We start from the raw sequence: 25,542 nt of genomic DNA, 5'->3' as shown, positions 1-25,542 counted from the left end.
GGCGGGGCGGGGGGCGGGTTATGGGAACAGGATGGGAAGAAGACAGTACCAGCAAGAAGCTGAAACCCCTAAAGGAGGCATGTATTGAGAACCAGTCCCCAGATTGGGGGTGGGGCACCCGAGGAGAGCAGGAGGGAGGATTACCAAGGGGCTGGAGGTTCCTGGGAGCTAATGGCTTTGTTCGCTTTCCTGATTGTGGGGATGCTTTCCCCAGCAAAACCTATCAAACTGTACACTTTAAACATCCCCCAGGCAAGCTGTGGAGATGGGTATTTGACTCGACCCAGAGACCGACCATCTTGGAACAAACCATCGTGGCATTAGGAAGAACCAGGGAAAGGGGATCTGGAGCAGGGTCGGGGGATGGGGTGGGGCGACAGGACCTCTCTGGTCGCCCCACCTCCAGACTGCGCAGATTGCAGGGGTCCAGGGATGGGCAAGAGATGAAGGGGGGAAGTGGTTATATAAGTGGGCTCAGCAAACAGTCAGACTGCCCGGAATTGTCTGTTTGCAAGGATGAAGGTGATATAATTGGAATCAGAGCCTCAGCTGAACCAGGAAATGAGTGGAGATTTAAATACCAGGATGCAAAGTTTACCAAAGGGATAGGAGAGAGGGAGGGAGGAGGGAGGCGAGGTGGAGAATGTGGGGAGTGAGCTTTGGAGAGAAAGGTGGAGGAAGGGTCAGGAAACAGAGGAGGGGAGGTAGGGAGAAAGGCCAAGGAGGAGGGAAGGAGGGAGGGGAAGTGTTGAGAGGAGGAGAGGGGGGAAGGCCAAGGAGGAGGGGGAGGAGAGAAGAGGTGGGAAAAGGGTGGGGGAGGGGGAAAGAAGGAAGAGGGAGGCGGAGGGCTGGGAATCTGGGGGGAAAAGGCGCTGACACAGCAAGGCCGGGAGAGGTTTGCACAGTAGGCTCCCTGAAAAGATTCCTGGAGGTCGCCAACACCTTTCAGGCAGCTGGGAGGGAAAGAGGAGCCTGGAGATGTTTCTGGAGATAAGCGCAGTTTGGGCTGAGGCCAGAGGCAGGCCCAGAGGCTGGGCTGGGCAGAACCCAGGGTGCTGGGCAGGGCCTGCGGGGCTCTGGCCATTCGGGTGCTCCCAGGAAGCAAGTCACACACTACACTGACACGGGAGCCCTCCTGGACAGCAAAACAACCCTTTCCCCCTGGGGGGTTGTTTTCAAATTGGGATGGAGTCTAGGTTCATCCCTGGAGCTTAAGAATGAGCTTGGCTCAGGTGCTGAGATGGAGCCTCAGAAAACTCTACAGGTGCCCCCAGTAAAGAGCAAATTACCTAGAGAGTAGCTACAGGACTGGTTGAGCTGATTTCTTCGTCCTCATTTGCTCTTGAAAGGAGTTCAGAGGTTCCTAGGGTTTGATTTTATGCCCCAATGTCACCTCTTCTTTCTCCCCTCATAAAGACAAAACCTTTCCCTCAAATATTTGTTAGACCACATGAAATTCCACCATTAGAAAGTCATTGCTTTGAGTACATCTGAGGCTAGGAGAGTGAAGTTACTTGCACATGGTCACAGGTGTCTGACTCCGGAGTCTATGCCCTTCCCACCTGAGGGGAGCAGTGGGGCACCCTACAGGGTGAAGCACCCAGGAACAGTAGAGGCGGGCTAATATGGAGGGACTGCAAGACTCTAGGGTTTGGAATTATCTCATGCAGGGGAAACCTGCAGTAGGAAAGCAGGAAATAAGAAATGGTTGAGATTTCAGAAACTTGCAGTGCAGATTTCAGAAGTTTAAGTGCAAGGAGGTGGCCTGGCTTAGCAGGAACGTTAGGTCAAAGGGAGCAGGACATACATAAGGAAGGATGTTTTCCCAGCCTGAAAACCCAGGAGAGGGGAGATTTGGGGAAAGGCAGAGCTGCACAGACCTCAAGGTTCACCCACCCTAACAAACCCATTTTATAGTTGAGGAAACTGAGGCACACAGAGGGGAGGACCTGTCCACCGTGAGTCTGGAACCGATGGGCCAGACCATGGGTTCCCTGGCTCACTGCCCTGTGCATTTTCTTCTCAGTACCAGGGCCAGCTGCTCACAAGCACTGGCAAGTTAAAGGAAGTAAGAGCAGGAAGGCAAGCCGGCAGCAGCAAATGAGGAGGTGCTCCTGGAGAGTTTCCAGAATGAGCCCCCAGCCTGGCACACTGGGAGACCAAGGCTCTGGGATTTGTATGCTGTGTTTATTGAGGCCTGATGGTGTGATCCAGACGGTGGTGGCCTGGTTCAGGCTGAGCTCTGTGGGCAGGGCCTTCCACCCCTTTTGTCCTGCTCTGTGTCCTGTCCTGCTTTTTCTGTTCTTAGCGACTATGCATTTGCTCCTTGCCATGGGATCAGCAAACTACTGGAGTTGTTAAATGTCCCTGAAATTGTGTGTAAAAAAGTAGGGAGAGGGAAGCACTGAGGGGGAGGACAGTGAACTGTAGCTAGACAAAGCCCTAAAAGCCCTAAAAGGTTCTGGAGTAGAGAGACTTCCTGGAGGAGAAGAGCTTGGAGAGGGAAGACCACACAGTTCCGAGTGTGGGGTGCGATGAGGGGTAGCGTCCCGGAAATGGCCTTGGGGCACTGCTGGGAACCCAGGCCAGAGGTGGCTGTCACAGGCTGAACGGAGGCCCAGGGGAGAAAGCAAGGGGATGAGGGGACACCAGCCTCAGCCCCTGAGCAGAGGGACCCCAGCCAGCCAGCCCAGCCCTACCCTTAGTTTCCCAGTTTTGGACACCTGGACCTTGTGCCCCTTTAGGGAGGGCCTCTTCCCTTTCTAGAATTGGAAAGATCCAGAGGTGACTTGAAACTGCCCATCAAAATGAGTGAAAAAGCAGGTATGACATTGTAAACAGTGTAATCATCACTGTGTTGCAACAAATACACACATAAACAGAGTGTGCACGGGAAGAGAGTGGGGCAGCACAGCCAAAGATGGATAAATGAGGATGCCTGAGGCAGGGCCTGGGATGAGCCAGGACCGGGACCGTGGATGTATTTTTTCTAGACGTTCTATACCAAGCATGCGTTACTATTATCATGGATGCAAATGTTCATTTATTGAGAAAAGAAAAAATACTATTTTTTAAAAAAGAATGCCATCTTGTTCGGAGAATGACTCAACCACCAGCAGCCGCCTCTCCACACGCACTTCTCTCTCTTCCCCCCAGACTCAGAAACCCGATTTCCTCCCATTTCCCACATGTTCCATGGGCCTGACAAGCAGCAGGGATGGTCCCCAGAGAAACCTGTGGTGCTGAAGGGGCACAGACCACTCAGCCCCAAAGCGCAGGCTGGAGGGATGGCCCCATTTCACAGGGTGGGAGACCGAGGCACAGAGAGATGAAGTGACTTAACCACAGGCCCATGGAAAGTAGTTGGTGGAAGCGACCATAGATCCTTAGTTTCTATTCTATATACTGCTTTATTGAATCTATAATTATCATCACCATCAGCATCAATATCATCCGTGGGCATAGTATTACTGGCTCACAAGGGCGAGAGCAATCTTCTTGTGTGTGTGTTATACACACAGACCTTGGGCCCAACCAGTCCTATACCACACTGACCAGCGGGTGGACGTCCCGCAACTTCCTTGACTGCTGCTGCCCACACCCTGGCTGGCCTGTCGCCTTCACCTGGTTGGAAGAGCAGAGCTCTCAAAGCCTCTCTGTTGCTGGTACCTCTTACCCAGCCTGCAGTGCACTTTGAAGAGCATGCTCTTTAGGGAGCTAATTGCCTAATTAGTGCATCTAGAGGAAGGCTAAAGTTATGAGGCTGCTAATAAGGCAAAGCCCATGAAACAATGGTGCCAGGCGACTCCTTGCTGTCAGGCTCGTTGTCTGCGTCAAATTATTAATTATAATTCTTAATCACTCCTTTTCCTGTCAGAACCCCTGAGATTTACTTCGCTTCATCGTTTGGCCCTCCTAGAATACACGATTCTGAATGCCTCTCTTCTCCAGGGTGATGGGGGGGATGGCGACATCTAGCCATGCAGCCTGAGAACACCTGTAGACACCCGCCTGGCCGCCGAGGCCAGGGTCTAGCCATGCCAGCGGGTCCTGTCCTGGGGAGGATGTGCTTGGACAGGAAGCCCAAGGAGGGGGTCCAGGATGGGGCAGGGATGTTGGCTGGGCAGGGGGAGCAGCACAGTACAGCTATTGTTAGCAATCTGATGGGGCTGTCAGGCGGAAGAGAAATTAGGCCTATTCCATTGCTCCGTGGACAGAACTAGGATCAATGAGCATGCTGTGTGAGGTTCGACTGGAGTCTCACAGAACAACTTTCTGACAATTAGAGCTATGCTAAGGTCGGCGCAAACTGTCCAGGGGGAAACCAGTCTCCGCTGGCCGGACGCGTTCTGGCAGCTCATGGACCCCCACCTGCGAGACACAAGGATTCCCCCCTCTTGTGTGCCCCCTTCCATCCTAAACTGATTGTAGGTGTCTGGGACTGTCTCCCTCCCCCCACTCCCACCCCAAGGCCAAGACAGTGCCTGACTCAGGCCTGTGTCCACGCCCCGCCCCCAGCCCCCCTCACAGCCCCTGGTGCTCAATGAACATAAGTAAATTTGAGGTGAAACAGAAAATGAGCCAGCTTCATCAAATCATAAAAGTCCAACACGGATATGAAATAGAATATTTGGACTGGAGAAAATGTCAGTGGGGACTTAGATTTACTTTTCTCCAAGGAGTGGAATAAATTTATATAATATTTGTGAAATTAACAGTTATTTTAAGAATTAAAAAGTCAATATGAAATTTCAAAAGAGTCCTCGGATGGCATTTTTTCCCTTTTCTAAATATTTGGTAACCCAAGGTGAGCTACTACCCAGGACTGTTCTGATCCTGTCGTGATTGTCAAGGGGAGGGGGGCAGAGGCGGGAAGCCCTGTGTGGGGCTTGGCAGGAAGCGGGTACAGGAGGTGTGCTCTGTTTAACCTCAGATGTGACAGATGATGACGTGGCCTTTTTGTGGATGGACTTCCAATGCTCATTCATTTTTAGACTAACTTTGTCAAAATAGAAAACAATATATGTGTGTGTGTGCGCATGTATATATATATATATAAAAAAAACAGAAGAAACTCAGGCATAGCCAGTCAAAAAAAAAAGAGAGTAAACACAAATACACAATTTTTCTTGGCAGGCAAGTTAGCAATTTGGGGCCTTAAAATTATTAGATACATTCTCTTCGAGCTGGCAATTCTACTTCTCAGTGTTTATCCTAATAGTTAAGTATGCGCAATGGTTTTTATTACCTAATATTAATCTTAGTATTGTTATGCCATGGAAGAAATTTTAAATGTCCAAGAAAAAAGGTTAAATAAAATATCTGATTGTACATTTATGCAATGAAATGACTTGTAGTCATTAAAATAGTACAGATAAGTATTTTACTGACATGGAAATATTCTACGTGGTGACATATACAAACAGTGTTGCACAGAAAGATCCCAATTTGTTTAATAAAATATATAATCACAGAAAAATATCTGGAGTGATATAAATTTATAGTAATAACATGCAGTGGGAGGATTACAATAGTTTAATATTCTTTCTTTTTCTCCTTTTCTTTCTTTCTCCCTTTCCCCTTCCTTCCTTCCTTCCTTCCTTCCTTCCTTCCTTCCTTCCTTTCTCCCTCTCTCTTTCAACAATGGACATGTGTTACTTTTATAATTAAAAAGTTTAAGATTATGTATGTTTTTTCCAGGAAAAGAGCATCATTATAGATGGTTGAGAAAAAAAGTTTGCAAAATGTATGTGCAAATCTATTGTGTGTGTGTGTCTGTATACAATGAGAGAAACAGAAAAATATTCAGAATATCAAACAGAGGGTTAAGTATCCTCTGTTTCTTATCGGTTTCTAAGTAGTGGGACTTAGAAGGCTTTCCCCATCTTTTCGTTGTTTATGTAAAATATAAACGTAAAATTTTACATAAAATGTAAAAAGTTTTGAATGTAATCACTGTGTGGTCTCTTAAACGCTAAGTGGGTTTAGAGCTTTAGGCTTTAGGGAAGTGTCCATGCAGATGATACCTGGCCCATACATGTGGAGAACCCGACTTTGAGCGTCCCTCAAGGGAAAATCTGCTCCCACAAAACCAGGAAGCTGATAGGGTGGTATTTCTTTAGGATTACCTTGAAGGTGTGCTTCCTGTAGTCCTGGGACCGGGCATTTTGTTGTGGATGGAAGTGTGTGACATAAGGGGAAAGGCCCTGGACCTGCTGGCCAGTGGACCCATCTGTGACACCAACTAACTGCAGTGATCCCCTCCAAGCCTCAATTTTCTCATCTGCTAAATGGAGATAATCCTCTCTGATCTGCCTCTCTTCCCAGGGCTGTGGATGGACATGGAAAAGCAAAACTCCCAGATGCAAGGAAAAACCATCACGGGTAGTTATGGGGAAAGCCAGAGACAAGGCAAGAAGATGAGATCGACAGGGGATAATTAAGGTTAAATTGGCTTCAGAACCAGCTTGGACTGGAGTGCCTCCCTGGAACTCACTCTGTCCCACAGGGCTGGCAGGAGGCAAGGGGCAGGAAGTGCCCCAGCTCACCTTCATTGGGGGCTACCTCCTGACCTAGGGTGTGGCTATTTTCACTTGGGTCAAATACAAGGGGAAAGCCATGCAAATCCACAGGTCTAGTATTTCTCTCAGAATCTCAGAAACAGAGCATGTGCAAATGATGAACTCATCTTATCCTCAGACCGAGCCCTCAACACAGGTTCCATCTCAACTTGCATTTTGGCTGCTGGTGGTGTAAACACAGCCCCAGTGATATCAGAACCACCTCCTCTGCTCCCTGTGCAAGGTGTGCTCCCGTCCCATCATCAGGGGCTGCACCAGGAAGCAGGCTGCACACCAGTGCATGGGGTGGCTTGGCTCTGGGTCTCTGTTTACTTGTCTGTAAAGTGAGGGTTGTGTTGTCCCATGAAAAGCTGTTTCTACTTTTGAGATCCTGAGATCCATCACCTGGTGATCTAGAGGCAGTAGTTCTGTCCTTGACAGAAGTCATCACAGTCCTGGGATTGATCTCATACAGGTGGGTCTGGAGGTAAACTTACAGGTGGCAGGACTATTGGGCAGGAAAGGAGCTCAAGAAAATATGCAATTCTATTGGGGAGGACGTGGGGCCACTAGGAACTGATGGACGACTGGCAGAGTGATAATGGGTACAACCTCTCTGGAACACAATTTGGCATCATTTTATGAAGTTGAACATGAACACTCCCTCTGACCCAGCAATCCCACCCCTAGAGGTAGAGCACAGAGACACTCCTGGACACGTGCTCCAGGAGACACATGACGGCATGTTCTCAGAAACATTGTTATTAATAGCAGAAAAACCTGCAGACATCTTTAGTGTCATCGACCCAAAACTGGATAGATAGGTTGTGGTATATCCATACCACAGAATACTATTCGGTGGTGAATATGCATAAACCATGGCCAGCTGCCTCCACGTGGATGAATCGTAGAAACAGAATATTGAGTGAGAGAAGCAATCGCAGGAGAAGATATACAGTTTGATTTCATTTATGTAAAGTTCAAATACTGGCAAAACTACCAATAAGTTTTTTTCTAAATTGTGGACAAATATATTAACATAAAATTTGCCCCTTTAACCATTTTTAAGTATACAGTTCAGTGGCATTAGGTACATTTCACAATGTTGTGCAACCATCGCCACAATCTCTACAACTATTTCATCACCCCAAGAGGAAACTCTGTACCCGTTAAGCAATAACTCCCTATTCCCCCTCCACTCAGACCCTGGGAACCCCTAATCTACTCTCTGAGTTTATGAATTTGCCTATTCTAGATATTTCATATAAGTGGATTCATACAATATTTGTCGTTGTATCACTGGTTTATTTCACTTAGTGTAACATCTTCAAGGTTCATCCATGTAAGCATGTATTAGAACTCCATTCTTTTTATGGCTGAAATATATATATGAAATGTATACATTACCAGTTCATCTGTTAATGGACACTTGGGTTGTTTCCCCCTTTTGGCTATTGAAAATAATGCTATCACCATTTATGCACAAGTATCTGTTTGAGTCCCTGTTTTCAATTCTTTTGAGTATATACCAAGGAGCAGACTTGCTGGGTCATATGGTAATTCTACCTTTAACTTTCTGAGGAACTGCAAAAATTTGTGGAGTCCTATATAAGTAGTAAGACCATCAGAAAAGCAAGAGAATGCTGAACCCACAATTCAGAATAATGATTACTTCTGGGAGAAAAGAAGGGGATGCCGTGGAGGAGGGACACCAAGGAGCTTTAATACTTTGGGTCACATTCTATTTCTGAAACTGAGAGATGGGTTCACAGGAGTTTATTTTATTCCTCTTCACAACCTACATACATATGATAGATATTTTTCTGCATGTATCAAATGCAACATTAAATCAAAAGAAAAATGTAAAGAAAAGAGTCCACTATCCTGCACCCTAATAGGACAGCGGCATAGACCCTGGTGTCCTAGCTCCTGGCGGGAGGGAGTTCCCCACTGTGCTCAAGGTGTAGTCAAGCTCAGAAGTCCGGCATCAGCACAACTCTTGCTGCCTCCCCCACTAGACAGCAAGCTCCCTGAGGGCAGCGTCAGCACATCTCTTGCTGCCTCCCCCACTGGACAGCAAGCTCCCTGAGGGCAGCGATGGAGGCTAGGTTATCTTTGGACTCTGGCAAGTAGTGCTTGCTCTACACGTTTGATCAATGAATAAATGAAAATTTCAAGATTTCTCAGTAGCCTTTTCCCAGAAGGTAACAGCTGTGGCTTTCAGAAAGCCTCCCTTCTATCCACACCAAATGTTTCCAGACACGATCTTGAGGCCACCTTCTCTCTTCAGTCCTGAGGGCACATGAAAAGAGGGGTTGTCAGGCCCAAAGTCATCTCTGCCCCAGTCTCTGCTGTGTCTGCTGCCTCTCTCACTGTCCCCTCCAGTCTCTAAGGCAGCTCACTGGAGCTGGCCACGTACTGAGCCTCCCCAGCTCATGGTCTACTTCCTCGGTGCCAGAGTCTCTCCAATTTCCTGCCTCTTGCCAGAGCCTCGGAGGGTCCCTGTTCTGCCCCCTCACCTCTGCCAGCTGTCCTCTGTGTGTACCACCTTCGGTCCTAGCCCATATTTAAGAGGGAGGCCCGTATGTGCCCACGGACCTCTCACTGCCCAGTGCGGGGGGGACACTGGACAAGCATGGCCCCCGCATTGCTGTGACACAGTGAGAAGCTGACAGTGCTGGGGGATGGGTGGCAGAGAGCCAGTGGGCCTCTGTGCCTCTAGGTCTGCTTTTTACCCCGCCCCTCCCTCTGCTGCTGTCCACCCCAGGCAGGGCACTCACCCTGCCTGTCACACGGAACCCATCCTTCTAACATAACCAACCACTCTTGGCCAAGGATCCTCTCACGCATAGCCCTTCCGCTTCTCCTCCCAGCCCGCGTCCCTGTGCGTTCCCACCCGGAGGTCCCAGGCCCTGGACATACAGAGACTGCCTCACAGAGATGGCCCAGCAAGCACTCGGAGATCCAGGCGGGAGCCAGGGCCAAGTCTTCAGTATAAAACCATACCCATCAGAGCGCCATAGTCCCTGGATGAGTGCTGGGACGGCAGGGTCCCAAAGGGGTGCGGCCATTCTCCCAGAGATCCTTGCAGATGCAACAGGATGGACACGCACCTGCCAGTGGCTTCCCATGGGCCACAGCCTCTACCATCACTGGCAGGTCACCTTCTTCTAGTCTCGGTGCCTCAAAGTTCTCTCCCACGGGGCATCACCTTATCTGTCTGTCACCACCCTGCCTGGGACTTCTCTTCATGTCCACAGAACTAAGCAACACCTGTCTCATCAAAACTTTACTTTAACCATGACACTCCCGGCTCAAACGCCTTCAGTGTCCCCCATCACCTCCTGGATTTGGCTATTGGTTCACTTACAAACAACAACGAGCTGGTCCTAGGCACACTCACAGGCTGTGCTGAGAACAGGGACACGAAGACCAGGAAAACATGGCCCACACTCCTCAGCCTGTCCCTCGAAGCCCTCCGCCGTAGGGGCCCTTCCTACATATCTGGGTGGATCCTGCCTCTCCCCTAATCCAGCCAAATGGGAATGCTCACTTTCTGAGGACACCTGAACCTGCCACCACTGTGCGCTTCCTTCTGTCATCCCTCATCTGTTGCTGTTGAAATCCTTCAAGGCCCTGTTCAGGTGACACCTCCTCCAGTAAGCCTTCCTGGTTAACCCTACCAGAAGCTCACGTCTGAACAAAGAAAGCACAGGGTCTGCATCACTTGGTCTATCCAGTTCTTCCCCAGTCATGTTGGGAGAGGAGGTCTGAATTGCCCCAAAGGGCCTTATATTCTTCAAGGGCAGCAGCTCTACTTTCGAATTCTTTTGCGTTTCCCACGACACTTAGCATACCTCTGCGCACCTGAGCAAAAAGCTGTGACCTAGGAAAGGACTTCATCTTTACCTTTCCGAAGGGCCCAGTGATGTAACTGGCCTGGAGAGGGGTTAGAGCTATGGATCTAGCCAGCGGCCTCCTCTCACTCCAAGGACCCAACAGCCATAGAAACTGCAATATTTTTAAGAAGAATAGGCTATATCAGAACACACCAGTCTCTTCACGGACAAAGCACGTTTCCAGCTCTTTATAAATCCCAAGTCTTTCCTCATCGTTATCTGAAATGCAGATGCTTCAAAAGTGAAAAGCGTGTCTTAGAGGCAGGACTGAGCAGAAGCCATACCTGAGGTCAGGAGATGAAAGGTAAGAGAGAGGGAGTAATGAGTGCCAAGCTGCAGAGAAGAGAGGGCTGTCCTGTCCCTCAGCTTCTGCCGTATCAAGAGGCAGTCTGCCATGATGGGTAAGGGCATAGGTGTCAGATGGAGATTCATGGGTTCCAATCCTAGCTCAGCCACTTTCCTGCTGTGAAAGTAGGCAAGTTACTTGACCTCTCTGGTCTCATTTTTTTCATCTATAGAATGGAAATAATAAATAGTCCCTCACTGGAAGGTTGTGAAGGTTCAACAAGTTAACAGAAACGAAGCACTTAGAACAGCGCCTGGACCCCTGATCATCTGCCCTGAGTCAGAGGCGGCTCTTACTGTACAACAAAATATCTCACTCGTTTCACCCCACGGAACGTTATCTGTGAATGGAGCCTTTATGACATCTAATGAGCTGTCCAAGTAGAATGAATCTTAGTAAAACAGACCAAACTGCACCTCAGGAAGGCACTACCAATTCATATTTCCTTCCAGAAGACATGGGAGGAATGGGTGAAAATATCTGTTTCACTGTACCTTTACTTGCCAGCTCCGGCTATTCTAATTTTTTTTTTTTTTTTTAACAAAGCTTTGTGAAATTGATGAGCTAAAAAAAAAAAAAAGGTGGTACCTTGGAGATTTACCTTTTGTTTGTTATTTTTTATTTTTTTGCGGTATGTGGGCCTCTCATTGTTGTGGCCTCTCCCGTTGTGGAGCACAGGCTCCGGACGCGCAGGCTCAGCGGCCATGGCTCATGGGCCCAGCCGCTCCGCGGCATGTGGGATCTTCCCGGACCGGGGCACCAACCCGCGTCCCCTGCATCGGCAGGCGGACTCTCAACCACTGCGCCACCAGGGAAGCCCTACCTTGACTTTTTTCACTGGAATTGAGGTTCAACATTACCTCACTTGTGAATTGGCCATTTGCCACATGTGGTCCTACATTTGTGAACTGTCAGTTCCTTTTTCCCCTTTTACACTGCTGAGAGTTATGTATTTCTCTTAAGGTTTACAGAAGCTCTTTTTATAGGGGTAATATATTAACTTTTTTGACATATGTTTTACAAATGCATACATATGTTTTTAAACTTTTAAAATAGTAAAATGTTCACCAAGAGACCTAAAATATTTAGTCTTTGCCTAATCATTTCTATTCTAGCATTTTATCCTAAAAAAGAATCAGACTTTTTGGAACCAGGATGTTCATTCTAGTGCTATTTATAAGAAGAAAAATTGGAAATTACCTAGATATATAGCCCTTAGGGTACACTAATGTGAACAAATATTATGAAGCCGCTAAAATGAGATTTTCTGTGAATGATTAGGAAGTGCTCACAGCTAAAATGCTAAATAATAAGAGCAACATAATGTCCAGAATAACCCAATTTGGGTAAATTTTTAAAAATATATATGCTTTAACAAAGGTTGCAAGAAGATACACCAAACTATGGATAGCATTCATTGGAGTTATTTCTGAGTGACAGAATTAATGATGCCTTAATCATCTTCCTACTTTGCTGAGTTTCAAAAGTTTCTATAATAAATGTGTTATTTTATGTATTTTTAAAATAAAGATTTACGTTTATCCTGCCAGTTTTTCAAAATCCAGATGCCTCACTCACAGGCTTGTTAAAACCCAAATCACTGGGTCCCACCCGCAGAGTGCCCGATTCAGGAGGTCCGAAGCGGGGGCCTGAGATCCTGCATTTCTAACAAGTTCCCGGGTGACGCTGAGCTGCTAATCCAGGGAACACACTTTGAGAACCATGCTTTGTACTAAAGGGTATTTTTTCCTCCTGTTGCCTAATTTTCATCTATGTTGAGAAGATAAAGAACACTGGCACCTGATCTTCTTAATCTTTGAAGACTGATTGCTTCTACCAGGAGAGAAAGGAGCCAGACACCACAAGCCCGGCGGGCAAGCATCTGCATTCCCACTGCCAGCCCCACATTCTTGGAAGACCTACATTCCATGCATTCCTTCCCTGAAACTACCAGGCACCTCCCTTTCCTTCTCATTTTCCAACCAAATAAACTTGGGGAATGAAGGCATTTCTCATTAGTATTAGCTCCCACATTTTGAATTAACTTTCACGTGTGACGGGGGTAGGGGAGGTGGTGGGCAGGATCCTCCCAGCTTGTCTGTAAACTCCTGGTGAGCTCAGGGTACCTTGCACAGGCCCATCAAATGTGTGTTGATCTGACTGGGTCCTTCCTTCACTCCAAGGACTGTTACAGGCCGGGAGGACACGGTGGAGAGCAGGATTGGCTGGGTCCTACCCGCATGAAGCTTACGCTCTAGTGGGAATACATATAATATCACAAAAACATGAATAATGGTCTCATTGGTGGGCATGAGCACGCTGAGGAAAATGAAACAGGGGAATAGAACTGTAAGTGCGGGGGTTGGGGGCACTCCTTTAGTTGGGGACTCAGAGAGGACCTCCTAAGTCTGCAGTGTGATGGTCCTATGCGGGGTCGAAGGGGCAGGGCAGGACAGATCTCCCTGGGCTCTCAGGCTGTTTCTCAAGTGGTAACATGCTCATGGCCCAGAGATTTTGACTCAGTAGGTTTGGGAGGAGATGCTGCATTTCCATCACATTCCCGGGTGGGGTCCAAGCTGCTGGTCCAGGGATCACCCTCTGAGTAGCAAGGCCTTAGGCCATAGTAAGGGGTTTGGAATTCAACCTAATTACAATGAGGGGCCGCTGAGAGTTTGAAACTAGAGAGTAACAGATCGTATTTATGTTTTCAGAAGATGATTCTGAGGGACAGAATGTGTGGGAGAGCTTGAGAGGCAGGAGTTCAGATGGGCACCGAGGACACTGGACCACTGAAGGTGGCAGTGGAGGTGTGGAGGTGTGCATGCTGCAACCAGGACTGGCAGGACAGGCTGTGGGACTGGACGCCGGGGGAGGAGGGGGAGGCGGAAGCAAAGGAGATTTAATCTGTGCTGAGCCCCACCCTCCCATCAACCCATCAGGGATTCACTTGGGGACTTTTGGCACCAGCTACACGCAGCTTGAGTTCCAGGCCCTCCCTGGCTTGCCTGCAGAGGCTGCTGGGAAGGCACATGGTAAGTTTTCACACTTGAGTCCTGGAGCACCAGCTCAGAAAGGAAGGAGCACGGCTGCAGTGTTGGATGGGCTTTGGAAGGTTCTGAGAGAATAAGTGGGCGTCTCAGGAGTCTCTGCCAGGAATCTCGGCCGGCAGAACTGCCCCTGGTCCTGAGGCTCTTCCTGGGGAGGGCAGCCACTTCCCATTCCTGCTGCTGTATCTCCTACAGAGTCAGCCCCAGGAGCACTGTGCTTTACCATCTGCCACTCCAGGTAAGAGAGAGCAACCCTTGGAGACAGAGATCCAGGCCATCAGGTGGGGCCAGGATCCAGGAATGATGGCTCGGGGCGAAAGAGAAGGTGGACCACCCATCTGGTGGCAAAATCATTACATAAGCAACTCTCAGGTACCCACGGGTTTGTATTTTCACAGCCAGTACCCTGCCAGTCGCCAGAGCCTTCCGGTCTCAGCACACGCCAGGGCTCTGGCTGTGTATCCTGAACCTTCTATAGCCTTCTACAACTGCTCTATCCCTTCTTTTTTCCTTTTAAGGTTAGCTTAAAAATATGTGTATATACTGCATTATATTGTATATTAAAGGGTAATTTGAAAAAATGCACACACTAGACCCCACCCCCACCCCCATGCTCACGCTTCAATACACCTGATTCCGTTTCCTAGTTCCCTCTGAGCCGCATTCTACACATTCCCGTTTACACAAATGGGATTCTGGACTTAGGTGTGTGTGGAACTGATGGGCAGTAATTCGCATGGAAGCTTTGGGTTGAGTGAAAGAGCTTGGCCTACAGTCTGGAGACAGGCAGGAGAGACAGCAAGACTGATGCTGTGAGCCCCAACCTGGCCTGGGAGGCAAGTCCAATCCGTGAAATTAGGGCTTAGAGGAGAGGCCGAGGACATGGGGCCCTGGTGCCAAAGGGATGCAGAGAGGAGCGGAGAGCTGTGCCGGCACATGGTGGCTCTGGTGTCCGGAGGCCCCTGGTCGCCCCAGGGAGGTGGTGTTGTCACCATGCAGAGGCAGAGAGGCTGAGCTGCCCTGTGCCTGGGCCGGTGCACACCGTGGTCCTAGGTGACCCTCAGCACTGACGGGACGTTCCCTGCACGTCCTGCCAGGGGGGTGGCAGGGTCCTGCAGTGAGGCAAGCTGAGTTTGGAGCCATCAAATCTGGCTTAGACCAACCTAAACGTCGATGGCGACAGAGGAATGGGTAAAGATGTGGTACATGTATACAATGGAATATTACTCAGCCATAAAAAGAATGAAATAATGCCATTGCAGCAACATGGATGGACACAGAGACTGTCATACTGAGTGAAGTAAGTCAGACAGAGACAGAGAAATAGCGTATGATATCGCTTATATGCGGAAACTAAAAAGAAATGAGACAAATGAACGTATTTACAAAACAGAAACAGACTCACAGACTTAGACAATGAAATTATGGTTACCGGGGGGGGGGGGGAAAGGTGGAGGGAAGGGATAGTCAGGGAGTTTGGGATCGACATGTACACACTGCTATATTTAAAAAGGATAACTAACAAGGACCTACTGTGTAGCACAGGGAACTCTGCTCAATGTTATGTGGCAGCCTGGATGGGAGGGGAGTCTGGGGGAGAACGGTTACATGTATATGTATGGCTGAGTTGCTCTGCTGTGCACCTGAAGCTATCACAGCATTGTTAACTGGTTCTACTCCAATATAAAATAAAAAGTTAAAACATAAAAAAAAAAAATCTGGCTTGGGAGCCGGAATCTACATGACCAATAGTGATGCCAGCACAGCTCAGTGGAGGCACAGCTGGGTGGACACCACAATTTTTGTTCTGTTTCTTCTTCTTTTAATGGTGCTCCATAAACCCACTTCCATGTTGCTATGCACTGCCTGCCTTTGTCCTTTTCATGGTTTACGATATTCCATGAGTGGACGTCTGACAATTGATATTACCATTCTCCTCTTTTGGACTACATTGATTGTTAGTAGGTGTGTTTTTTTTTTCTCTCTTGTGAAGATGTAGTGGTTGCTGTATCTTTATTTATAGGTGCATAGCTGCTGGAGTAGGGCGTGTGGCGGGTAGAGGGCAGGGACCACATATGCTGTCCTGCCCGAGCGCAAGTTCCTCTGTACGAGAGGCCTCTGAGTAGCTGGTACTATTACATCCACGGAGCCATGTGGTTCCAGCCGATTCTACCAAGAGGGCTCAGAGCAGCCGGGGGTGGTGAAGGCTGACTTCATACGTTACAACTTGCTCTGGTGAAGTATCTGAAACGCGCAGCACCGTGCAAGGAGTGGGTCGGGGCAGGGCATTCCAGGTGAGGGCAGAGAACCACCACTTCAGGCTTGTGGGGACCAGAGGCCAAATTAACACAAGCAAGATTCTCCTGGGTTGGGGGGTCCCAGCGTGGGGAGGTCTCACAGCCCAGGATTCCTGTCCAGCTGTACATACATTCCACCCCACAAGGGAGAAAACTGCCCACATCCTGTTGCTCTGCAGCACCGTGCTGGCTTCATTGGAGACGCTCAGTAAATGAATGAATGAGTGAACAGATGAGATGGTAACGCATGTAACTCATACAATCTTAGTCCCACCCCCAGGAAAGTTAGAATATTCCCTCCCAGACCCTGAGTCCTTGCAGAAGGAAGGGGTGTGGATCCGTGGCCCGGGGGAGCCTTTCCCTGGGGCTCGGGCCAGAGGAGCTGCCACCCTGAGCTGTAACATCTCCCGCCTGGCAGCTGTGGCGTGGGTGATCGGTCCCCAGGCACAGAGGCCTCTGGCAAACCTATCTACACCTCGACACGGATCACTGACTGCCTTATGATCACCTGTCCTGTGCTCAGCTCCACGCTAGGGGCTGTGAGGGTCAGAGAGCCATACAGGATATATGGATATCCTGTCTCCAGGGAGTTTACAAACTGAGAAGGATGAGCCATATACAGGCTGCAGAAGGCACAGATGTGAGCCACCCAGGTTCCCCCTCAAAAAGGACTGGTGGCCCAGCTGGTGGGAGTGTGGCCTGCAGTCAGCCCTCAGCCTAGGACCGCCCCGTCAGGATGGCCTGGGCTGCAGAGCCACCCAAAGCCATGCCAGTCCAGGGACACACACGTTCCATGACTGCCTGAGGTCCCAGGGGCTCTATAAAGGCAAGGGACAAACCAGAGGTGGCCATGTGTGCTCCAGATGACCCCGCGGGGACGGCTGAAGCGGAGGGGCTGCATCACCAGCTTCGTCTCTGCCCTGCCTGCTTCCTGCCTCAGCATCCCGCAGGGGTGGATCCCCAGGGCACCTCTGACTAACATCCTCACACTAAACTCTGCTTCCTAGTCAGCTGCCCAGAGCCCCCAGCCTTGGAGAAACAGGAACTATAACACCGAAAGTAATTCACAGACTAAATCCAGGCTTAATTCTGTAGTTCAGCCTCCAAGTGCTGTAAGAACAGTGGATGTGTTGATGGTAATAAATGCTGCAAGACGCATCCTTAACATGCAGTTCTTCTTAGGAATTATTATGTAAGTTTTTATTAATTAACTTGTAAAACACAAACACATATATATTATAGTCTTGTTTATTACTAGGAAGAGCTGTTTCTGTTGTATTTTATGTATGATGCTCAGCTCTGGGGTCCATGATGGACAGGAGGTGGTGTAGCCTGGGGACAGGGAGGACGTCTTTCCTGCAGGGCTCAGCCAGCCAGGAAAAATGCCAATTAAGGCAAAGCCATCTGTGAGGAGTCATTTTAGTTGTCACGTTAACCCTACGACCTGGGGATCACAGGCTGGATACCGGCTCCCCAACTCTTCAGGCAAACTGGGCCCCTTTAATTGGCATCTGTTCCTTCGGGGCGTGGTGACCTCTCCCTAGTAACGCTGAACTTTGCAGGCTTGATGAAAAGCCAGTGAAGAGCCACGCAAAGCCTGGAGTCTGTCTGCCTGTCTGAGACCCTCGGGCGACACTGGAATGGGAAGGAGGTGGGAGCGCTTCCCTTCATGTGAACATGTAGGAGACTCCGGGTGGCATCTAACTCATCAGAAGCCAATAGCACCTGCTGGAATAGAATCTGCACCACAGTCCCCAAAGCCAAACAAAATGCAACCAACCGTCTTGAAGAACCATGGTGTTTTGCTGCTAATTACCTTTTTCAGATGCTTTTGCTACCAACTTATTGTTTATCTTCTTATTGATCACATTAATCATTACTACAGACAGGCTGCTGGGGGAGGGGGTGGGAGGGAGTCTGCATGCCCACCCGTGCAGTCCTGGCCAACAGGACCAGCTACCAGGAGTCCTGACTGTGTGAGGACCACAAGGGTCTTTGGGGCACAGTGATGCAGGGGTTTGGTGGGTCTCGGGACCTTGGGATGGAGGCCGGGGCACCCACCCTCACTGGCTGAGACAGTGGGAATCCTGACGGGATACTGCTTGGTAGTTTTAGTTTGGTGTCTGTGAAGTGCTCTCTGAGCCAGCCCTGGAGGAGCTTGACTTCTTCAAGGAGCAAGTGTGAGTGAGAAGATGGGAAAGCAAACACGCCTTTTGGGAAAATGGACAGGAAGGGTTTTAACATTAGTTGGGGAGAAAGCTCCTTGCTATCACCCTGTTTCCCAGCCCCTCTGCTCCAGTAGGAACAGCAGTGGTCAATCTAGGGACAACCAGGAGGAAATCTAGGGCCAGGCCAAGGCAGGCGTGGTGGCTACTGATGGAAGCCCTCAGATTTCCTCAGTGGTGGTGAAAAAATACCATGATCACGGGCAGAAAAATACCATGATCACAGGCAGAACACAGGAGCCACTGGACAAAGGAGAGGTTCTTGATGGGGTTGGGTGGGTGTGTCGGGACCCAGAAATTTGCTGTACACAAGTGCCGAGTTGAAAGCTATTTTCAAAATTACGGCTACTGTGTGTTAGACATGGTGCATAATTTATCTTTTTAATTCCTTCACCAGGTCAGGAGGCAGCTATAACTTTCCCATTGTACAGATGAATACCTGAGGCTCAGAGATTCCAAGAAGTCCACGGTGACCTGACTGGAAAGTGGATGCGCTGAGACTGGAACTCAGGTCTCAGTGAGTCTTCCCCAGCAGGTGCCTCCCACTGTGGAAGCCGTGGAAGGGACCTCCCTCCTGAATGGGACTCTGGACAAGGTGGTGTCCCAAGGAGCAAGGTTCCCCAGCCCTGAATGGCGTGTCTTTTCTTGGCTGCCTTCCAGACATCTGTTCTTGCACCCCTGGGCCACTGACCGCCAGCCACCTTTCTGGGGAGCCCTCTTGGTCATATGAGTACGGACAGCCCTCTGTGCCTGGGACACCACCACTCAAAGCAACTTGTTTCCCGACTTTTCCATCCTGGTACTCAGATCACAGCAGGCTGGGGAAGCGAGATGGAGGGTGCTGGCCATAATGACCTAAGGGTTGGGAGACGCAGTCAAGCACTGTGGCAAGAGTGTGGTCGTGGGGTAAGAAGATGCATATTTTGCCTCCTCCATCTGCAGGAGCAGGAGGTCCTTTGAGGCCCTGACATTGTCTGCTTGGCCCTTCATTAGGTGGCCCCAGTGGACTAGGCCATCCAGGGCATTGACCCTGGCCAGGCAGCCCCGGGAGACACCGTCCAGCAGATGTCCGTCTGTCATGGTGTGGTCGCGCTGCTGTAGCCAGTGGTGCATTCTAAGAATACGTGACGTGGAGAACCCTTTCCCTGGTGTGTTTCGGGCAAGCAGCCCCACCAGGGTCCTGCCAAGAGCAGGGCCGTGGGTGTGCCGGCACAGGGCCACTGCAGGAGCAATGTGTACTCTGGGAAACTTTACAAACGTGGCTGGGCCATTGTTTTATAACATTTGATCTCTTCAAAGGATGGTGTTTAAAAAGTTTACACACTGATGTTTTCTGTTTCCTTTATTACCTCTCATGCTGATTCCTCCCCACCTCCACTATTACCTGCTCTGAATTGATACCTGATAATAATGATTTTGAATAACCCATTCTATGGTAATTCTTCACTTTCCTTAGTCAACTGACTTAGTCTAAGAGCAGGCCAGAATTTTGTCACAGCTGGGTCTTATTAAATACACCAGAATACCTGTATCTTTAATCTACCCACCCCTTGACACCCTGGGACTTGAAGACAGCCCTAGTGTGCTGCCCCCTCTCTCCCCATCAGAGCAGGCCTCAGAGCCCGGTCCTGCCCAGAGAGACCCTTGGATTTTTAATCAAGTCACCTAAAACCGACTGTGGACTCGCACCTCCACTACTTTCCACAGGATGCTGCTCAGTTTTTTTCTAAAATTTCAGACAGTTCCAGCCCCCAAGGGAGATCCTGGCCAAAGGGATGCCCCCATCCAGCTCCAGGTCACCTGGGGATGCCTGCTTGGAAGAGGCCATTGTGCTGCATCAGAGTTTGTCCTGTCCAGCTGGTGAAAGCCAGCACTTACAGGCCGGGCACTGAGGGGTGCTCTCATTCCGTCCTCACAGCAACACTATGAGGTTTCATCCCCATTTTACAAATAGGGAAACCACAGCACAGAGACATTACGTAACTAGTCCAATGCCACAGAGCCTGTAAATGAGAACCAGGTCTTGAAACAGGCCCCGATTGCAGAGCCTGTGAGCTAAGAGGCTGTGGCACGCCGCTTCGCCTCTGGTCCCAGCTCAGAGCCTCTCCACGAAGCCTCCCCTGAGCCCTCTGCCCCCCATCCCCTGCTCTGACTCTGAATAGCACCATCTTTCTGGACCAATTAGCAGAGTCTGTCACTTTTATAGACTCTTGCTGCATTTTCAAGTTCTGTCTTAACTGGGTAAACGGATGACAATCTTGGGAGGGCAGGGGCCGGGGAGCTGCATCTGCAGGCTTTCTGGGGCCAGCACAGGGCCTGGCACACAGTAGGCGCTGCTTCTGTCCTTGCTGACTAGGCGTCACTCGCAATGGCCCCACTGGCTGCGGGGAAGGCCCCACCCATCCTCTCCTGGCTGCCCCCAGTGGAGGCTCACTTGGTCTGGCCAGTTCATCCCAGCGTGGGCCCGGGGTTGGCTGACGCTCAGCCCCTCTCCTCTGCCTGGGTCTGCAAAGACCTCACCGCCATGTTATTGGAAAGGCTTCCAAGAGCTGGAAGCCAGGTTCACTCAGAGGGTGCACCATGGGAGGAAGGGAGGAGGGTAGGGAGGGAGGGTGTAGGGAAGCGTCCCACAGCGGGGAGCCCAACAAGAGAAGGCAGGGAGGAGCGGGCAGTGGAGTAGAGACCCCACGGCTGGGTGTGCACCAGGCCAGCCAGGGGCCCACCGCACAGGGTCCCGTCCTCTGGAGCACGCCTTCCTCTCCATCTTTGTGTTCACTCCGTTTGTTCCCCAACCTTCCTGGGGTCCAGTGTCACCTTGAAGAAACCCACCGGCCGGAAGGAACTCATCCCCACCTGCCCAAACATTAACCTGCGGTCTGTTTAGTGCAGCTTGTCCTTTCAGAAGCCCCTGGTTCTCCCTGCCATGCACCCCAACTGACAGTCCTCCCCAAGGTGCCCTCATTCTGGTCACTCACCCTCCTCTCACCTCACTGCCCCCACCAAGTCTGGGGCCAAGTCTGTGCCCAGGCCACACAAGCAGGTACAGATGTCACTTGATGAAAGTGGTTCTAGGAGGTCCCCATTCCCACAGAAACCGCCTCCGCACTCCGCCCCGAGTTACTGTGCTTTATCCTCACACCTGAAGTCCCCCCGTTAGAAACTTAAGTCTCCTGTTTCAAAGACAGACACCCCTGAAGAGGGTAACGCGGTTGCCAGAGGCTTTGGTAGCTTCGTGTGGGTTAGTGTAATGGATTGGTTTTCTCCTAATAACTGGGTCAGATCATCAGAAAGAGAGGATGGAGCGGGAGTCCTGAAGGGGAGCTAAGAGGCTGGGTGGGTGCGGTGATTCTGGAACACAGAATGATTCCTGGATCGCCAGGCTCCATGCAGGTGGAGGAATCTGAACAGTGAAAGAATAGCATGAAAGGACCAGGAAAAAAGTTTTGCTGCCCTGCACAAGTATTGCTAAAAGGGAGTGATGCAAAACTAAGGGTTGGGGCTTCCCTGGTGGCGCAGTGGTTGAGAGTCCGCCTGCCGATGCAGGGGACACGGGTTCGTGCCCCGGTCCGGGAAGATCCCACATGCCGCGGAGCGGCTGGGCCCGTGAGCCATGGCCGCTGAGCCTGCGCGTCCGGAGCCTGTGCTCCGCAACGGGAGAGGCCACAACAGTGAGAGGCTCGCGTACCGCAAAAAAAACCCCGAAAAAAACCTAAGGGTTGAACATACACTCAGGGGGTCTTCATAACCTGGTTAGAACCCCAGAGTTTAGGCAGTCCATACTCACAGTGGAATGTTCACCGAAAACACACACACACACACACACACCCCACACCCCCTCTCCAACACAGAATCCAAAAGAAGATACAGCGATGCCCGGAAAACTGCCTCAAACATATTTCCTTCCAAGCTGTGAGCAGAGGAGGCCCCACAGATCAGTAGGAGGCAGATCAAGCCCGCTTCCTTTTATTGAAACTTCTCCCCTTCTAGAATTTCTCCTTCTCTGCAGGTCCAGGCCACAGAGACATTAATCCCCATTCAAATGAACCTTCAAGGTTCTTCCTTCATTAGAAAAACACCTCTCAAAACACCCCCAAGCAGCGGCTCTAACGTCACCGAGTGTATGTTCACCAGGAAGGGAGGGAGGGAATGGCTCTGGGCCTCACCTGGCCTCGTGCTTGTTGGGAGGCAGATACGTGACTGCCCCCCACCCCGCCCCGCTTCCCCTCCCTCCAACAGCTTTAGTAAACACTGATGATTTCAGTCCTTGAAGCACGGCTGTCCTGCGAGTTGTCCAGTCAGGGGTATGGGGTGGGAGCCAAGGGCTGGATCTCCAAATAAACCAGCCCTCCCTTTCCCGCCTCTGCCCACCTCTCCCCAGCAGGTGCGTGTTAAGGAGGAGGGCATGGTCTCTGGCTGAGACCAGGGATGACAGAAGCGTTTTCTGAGCCGCCTGCTGAGGGCACAGCCCCAGTGGGGGAGGGGGGAGGAGCAGAGCTTGCAGACAGGTTTAGAGGTGAGGCCGCCCTCCAGACATGCCATGAACTCAGGCCTCTCCACAACCCTCCATCCAAACCAAGGGGCCCTGAGACGGCACTTCCGGGGCCCTCAGGCTGCCTCTCTGGTTAGAATGTGTGGCACGTTATCGGAGGACAGAAATGGAGTGTTAGTCAATTCGTCACCTATAGGAGGCGTGTGGGAAGCGGCTAAATGGAGGAACGAACGAATGAATGTCTGACACTCTGGGCTACTCTTAGAAACAGCAGTAGAGGAAGGGGAGGAAAGCTATGGGGACTTCAAGGGAGGTGGGCAGGGATGCTACTGAGGGGAGTGGGAGAAGAAAGGGCTACCGAATCATATTCTACCCCGTCACCGTGGTGCACACAGCCAGCCAGGCAGCTCGGACCCTCACAGAGCGTGACTCCCTTATCAAGTAACTTCCATTTGCATGACTCCTGCTAAATCCTCCTCCAAGAAGTTGGGACAATTGTCCTCTTAGAATGTGACACTCAGAACTGTCATAGCTGAACTTCAGAAACCATCCACTCAAGGGCTCTCTGAATTTTATTTCAGCAGCAGAAGCTCCCTTGTAGAAATAAAACTTCATGCAAAAACAGACTCACCCTGAACTGTTCTGCTTGAATCAGCTCCATGAATCCCTTTGGAGACGCCAGTCTAATCCAACGGCTCGTTTTGAGAAAGGAAACTGAAGCCCAGAGAGGTCAGCCTGTGTTCTCACTCTCCATCACAACCGCCTTCAGGCGCCTGGTCCCCTCCGTTGAGCATCTGCTTCGGTACCTCGTGGGTGGGGCCCGGCACATGGAATCTTTAAAACGTTTCATAGGTGATGACGACCTGGAGTCAGGTTTAGGAACTGCTGGATTAAGCACTGCTTGAAAGTGAAGAGTAAATTGGTAGCTGGGCCTGATTCCAGCTGCTTGACAATGATATCCAAGAAGCTATTGGAATTCATTTCCGGTACTGAGGTCTGCTTATACTGAACTTGATGCCACTGACTGAGATTTTAGCATGTTCTGGGTGAAAGGATAATTTTTCACAATCTTTGGCAGTCTTTCAAACTAGGTGAGTCCCCCCTGAACCACTCGGCTCCTATCTACCTCTGTTGAGTGTGACTCCAGTCAGTCCCATAGGTATGACAAGGGGATGAAATTATTTCATCATGGAGCTGAAATACCAGTGTGAAATAGAGCACCCAGACACACCTAGCAGTTTTGCCTGAATCAATGGGTCTTGCCACCAGCTCAAGGCCCGAACAGGAACGGGATGAGGTGGCCTTGTGTTGCCCGGCTGCCACCTGGTTATGATGTTAGCTCTCCAACAGTTTTATTCGTGGTCCCAAAAGTGTCATTTAACACAATAAAAAGGTCAGGATCTTAGTCGTCTCCATCGAAGTCCCAAACATTGAACAGCTTGTCCAATGAATGTCACATTTATTTCCCTTCAGGTCAATTTCTTCCTTTCCCAGGGCCTGGTTTTCCATCAGCAGCTGCATCTGGATGAAGTGGGACTGAGGGAGCGGGCCCCACTGCCGGCTCTCTGGAGCATTCCTTGGGAAAACAGAATGAGAGCACCGACCCCTGCATTGTCCCATAGAAACTTATAGGGAAAACCTGGTGAGAGGTCTGGGACATGCAGAGGAAACACCAGGCTAGGTAGGATGATCAAGAAGTTGAAACACATGGATCTCACTGTAGGTACGGCAAGCAAATGTGACTTAGCTGATTCCAGAATATTTCCTGGGTGCTGCTTCCTTGAGCACATAAACCCTTAGAAAATAGGATGGCTACAATTAAAAAGGCAGATATTATCAATAAATGTTGTCAAAGATGTTGAGAAACTGGAATCCTTACACACTGCTGACGGGAACGTAAAATGGTGCAGCCACTGTGAAAAGCAGTCGGCAGTTTCCCGAAAGGTAACACATAGAGTTACCATCTGACCCAGCGATTCCACTCCTAGGGATATAGCCAAGAGAAAGACTAACCTATGGCCAAACAACATCTTGTGCGTGAATGTTCACAGTATTATTGACAAGAGCCAAACATGGAAACAACCCAGCTATCCATCGGGTGACGATTGGATAAATAAAATGTGATATAGCCATACAAGGAACATTATCCAGCAATAAAAGAAATGAAATACCGATACATGCTACAGTGTGGATGAACCTTAAAAACATGTGGAGTGAAAGCAGTCGCAAAAGGCCTCATATTCTCTGATTCCATTGATATGAAATGTCCAGAACAGGCAAATCTATTTAGAGATAGAAAGTAGATTTTTGGTGACCTAGAACTGGGGAGTTGGGGTGAAATGGGGAGTGAGTGCTAATGGTTACGGGGTTCTTTTTGGTGTGATGAAAATATTCTAAAATTGATGGTGGTGAGGGTAGCACAACTTTGTAAATATACTAAAAACCACCGACTTGTACACTTTAAGTGGGTGACTCGCACGGTATGTGACTTATATCTCAATAAAGCTGGTATTAAAAAAAAAACAACAACAAACCTTAGAAAAGTTCCTGTTATTTAGGTTCTGCTAATAGAGGCGTTCTCTGGTAGACTTCCCCAGGGCTTAAAAGAAGGCACGTATCAACAGGAATTAGGGTCACTGTCACCTCTTACTTTTACCAGTAGCCTCACAAAAAACAACG

The 25,542-nt window shown here is 49.8% G+C and overlaps 1 protein-coding gene across 6 annotated transcripts in view; it reads right to left on the bottom strand.

Moving 5' to 3' along the window:
* Positions 1–25,542, bottom strand: part of ZBTB7C (zinc finger and BTB domain containing 7C) — a 382,923-nt gene that overhangs the window by 68,319 nt on the left and 289,062 nt on the right. For 2 of the 6 annotated variants that reach the window (XM_033421373.2, XM_033421374.2), the window contains exon 2: positions 23,495–24,439. The exons of the other annotated variants lie outside the window; for them this stretch is intronic. The gene's annotated coding sequence lies outside the window, so the exon portion shown is untranslated. The remainder of the gene's footprint in view (positions 1–23,494; positions 24,440–25,542) is intronic. 6 annotated transcript variants of the gene reach the window in all.

The sequence above is a fragment of the Orcinus orca genome, chromosome 15 (assembly GCF_937001465.1).
Source record: "Orcinus orca chromosome 15, mOrcOrc1.1, whole genome shotgun sequence".
Classification (NCBI taxonomy): Eukaryota; Metazoa; Chordata; class Mammalia; order Artiodactyla; family Delphinidae; genus Orcinus; species Orcinus orca.
Note: the sequence above shows the minus strand (reverse complement) of the source record. Positions and strands in the feature narration are given on the sequence as shown.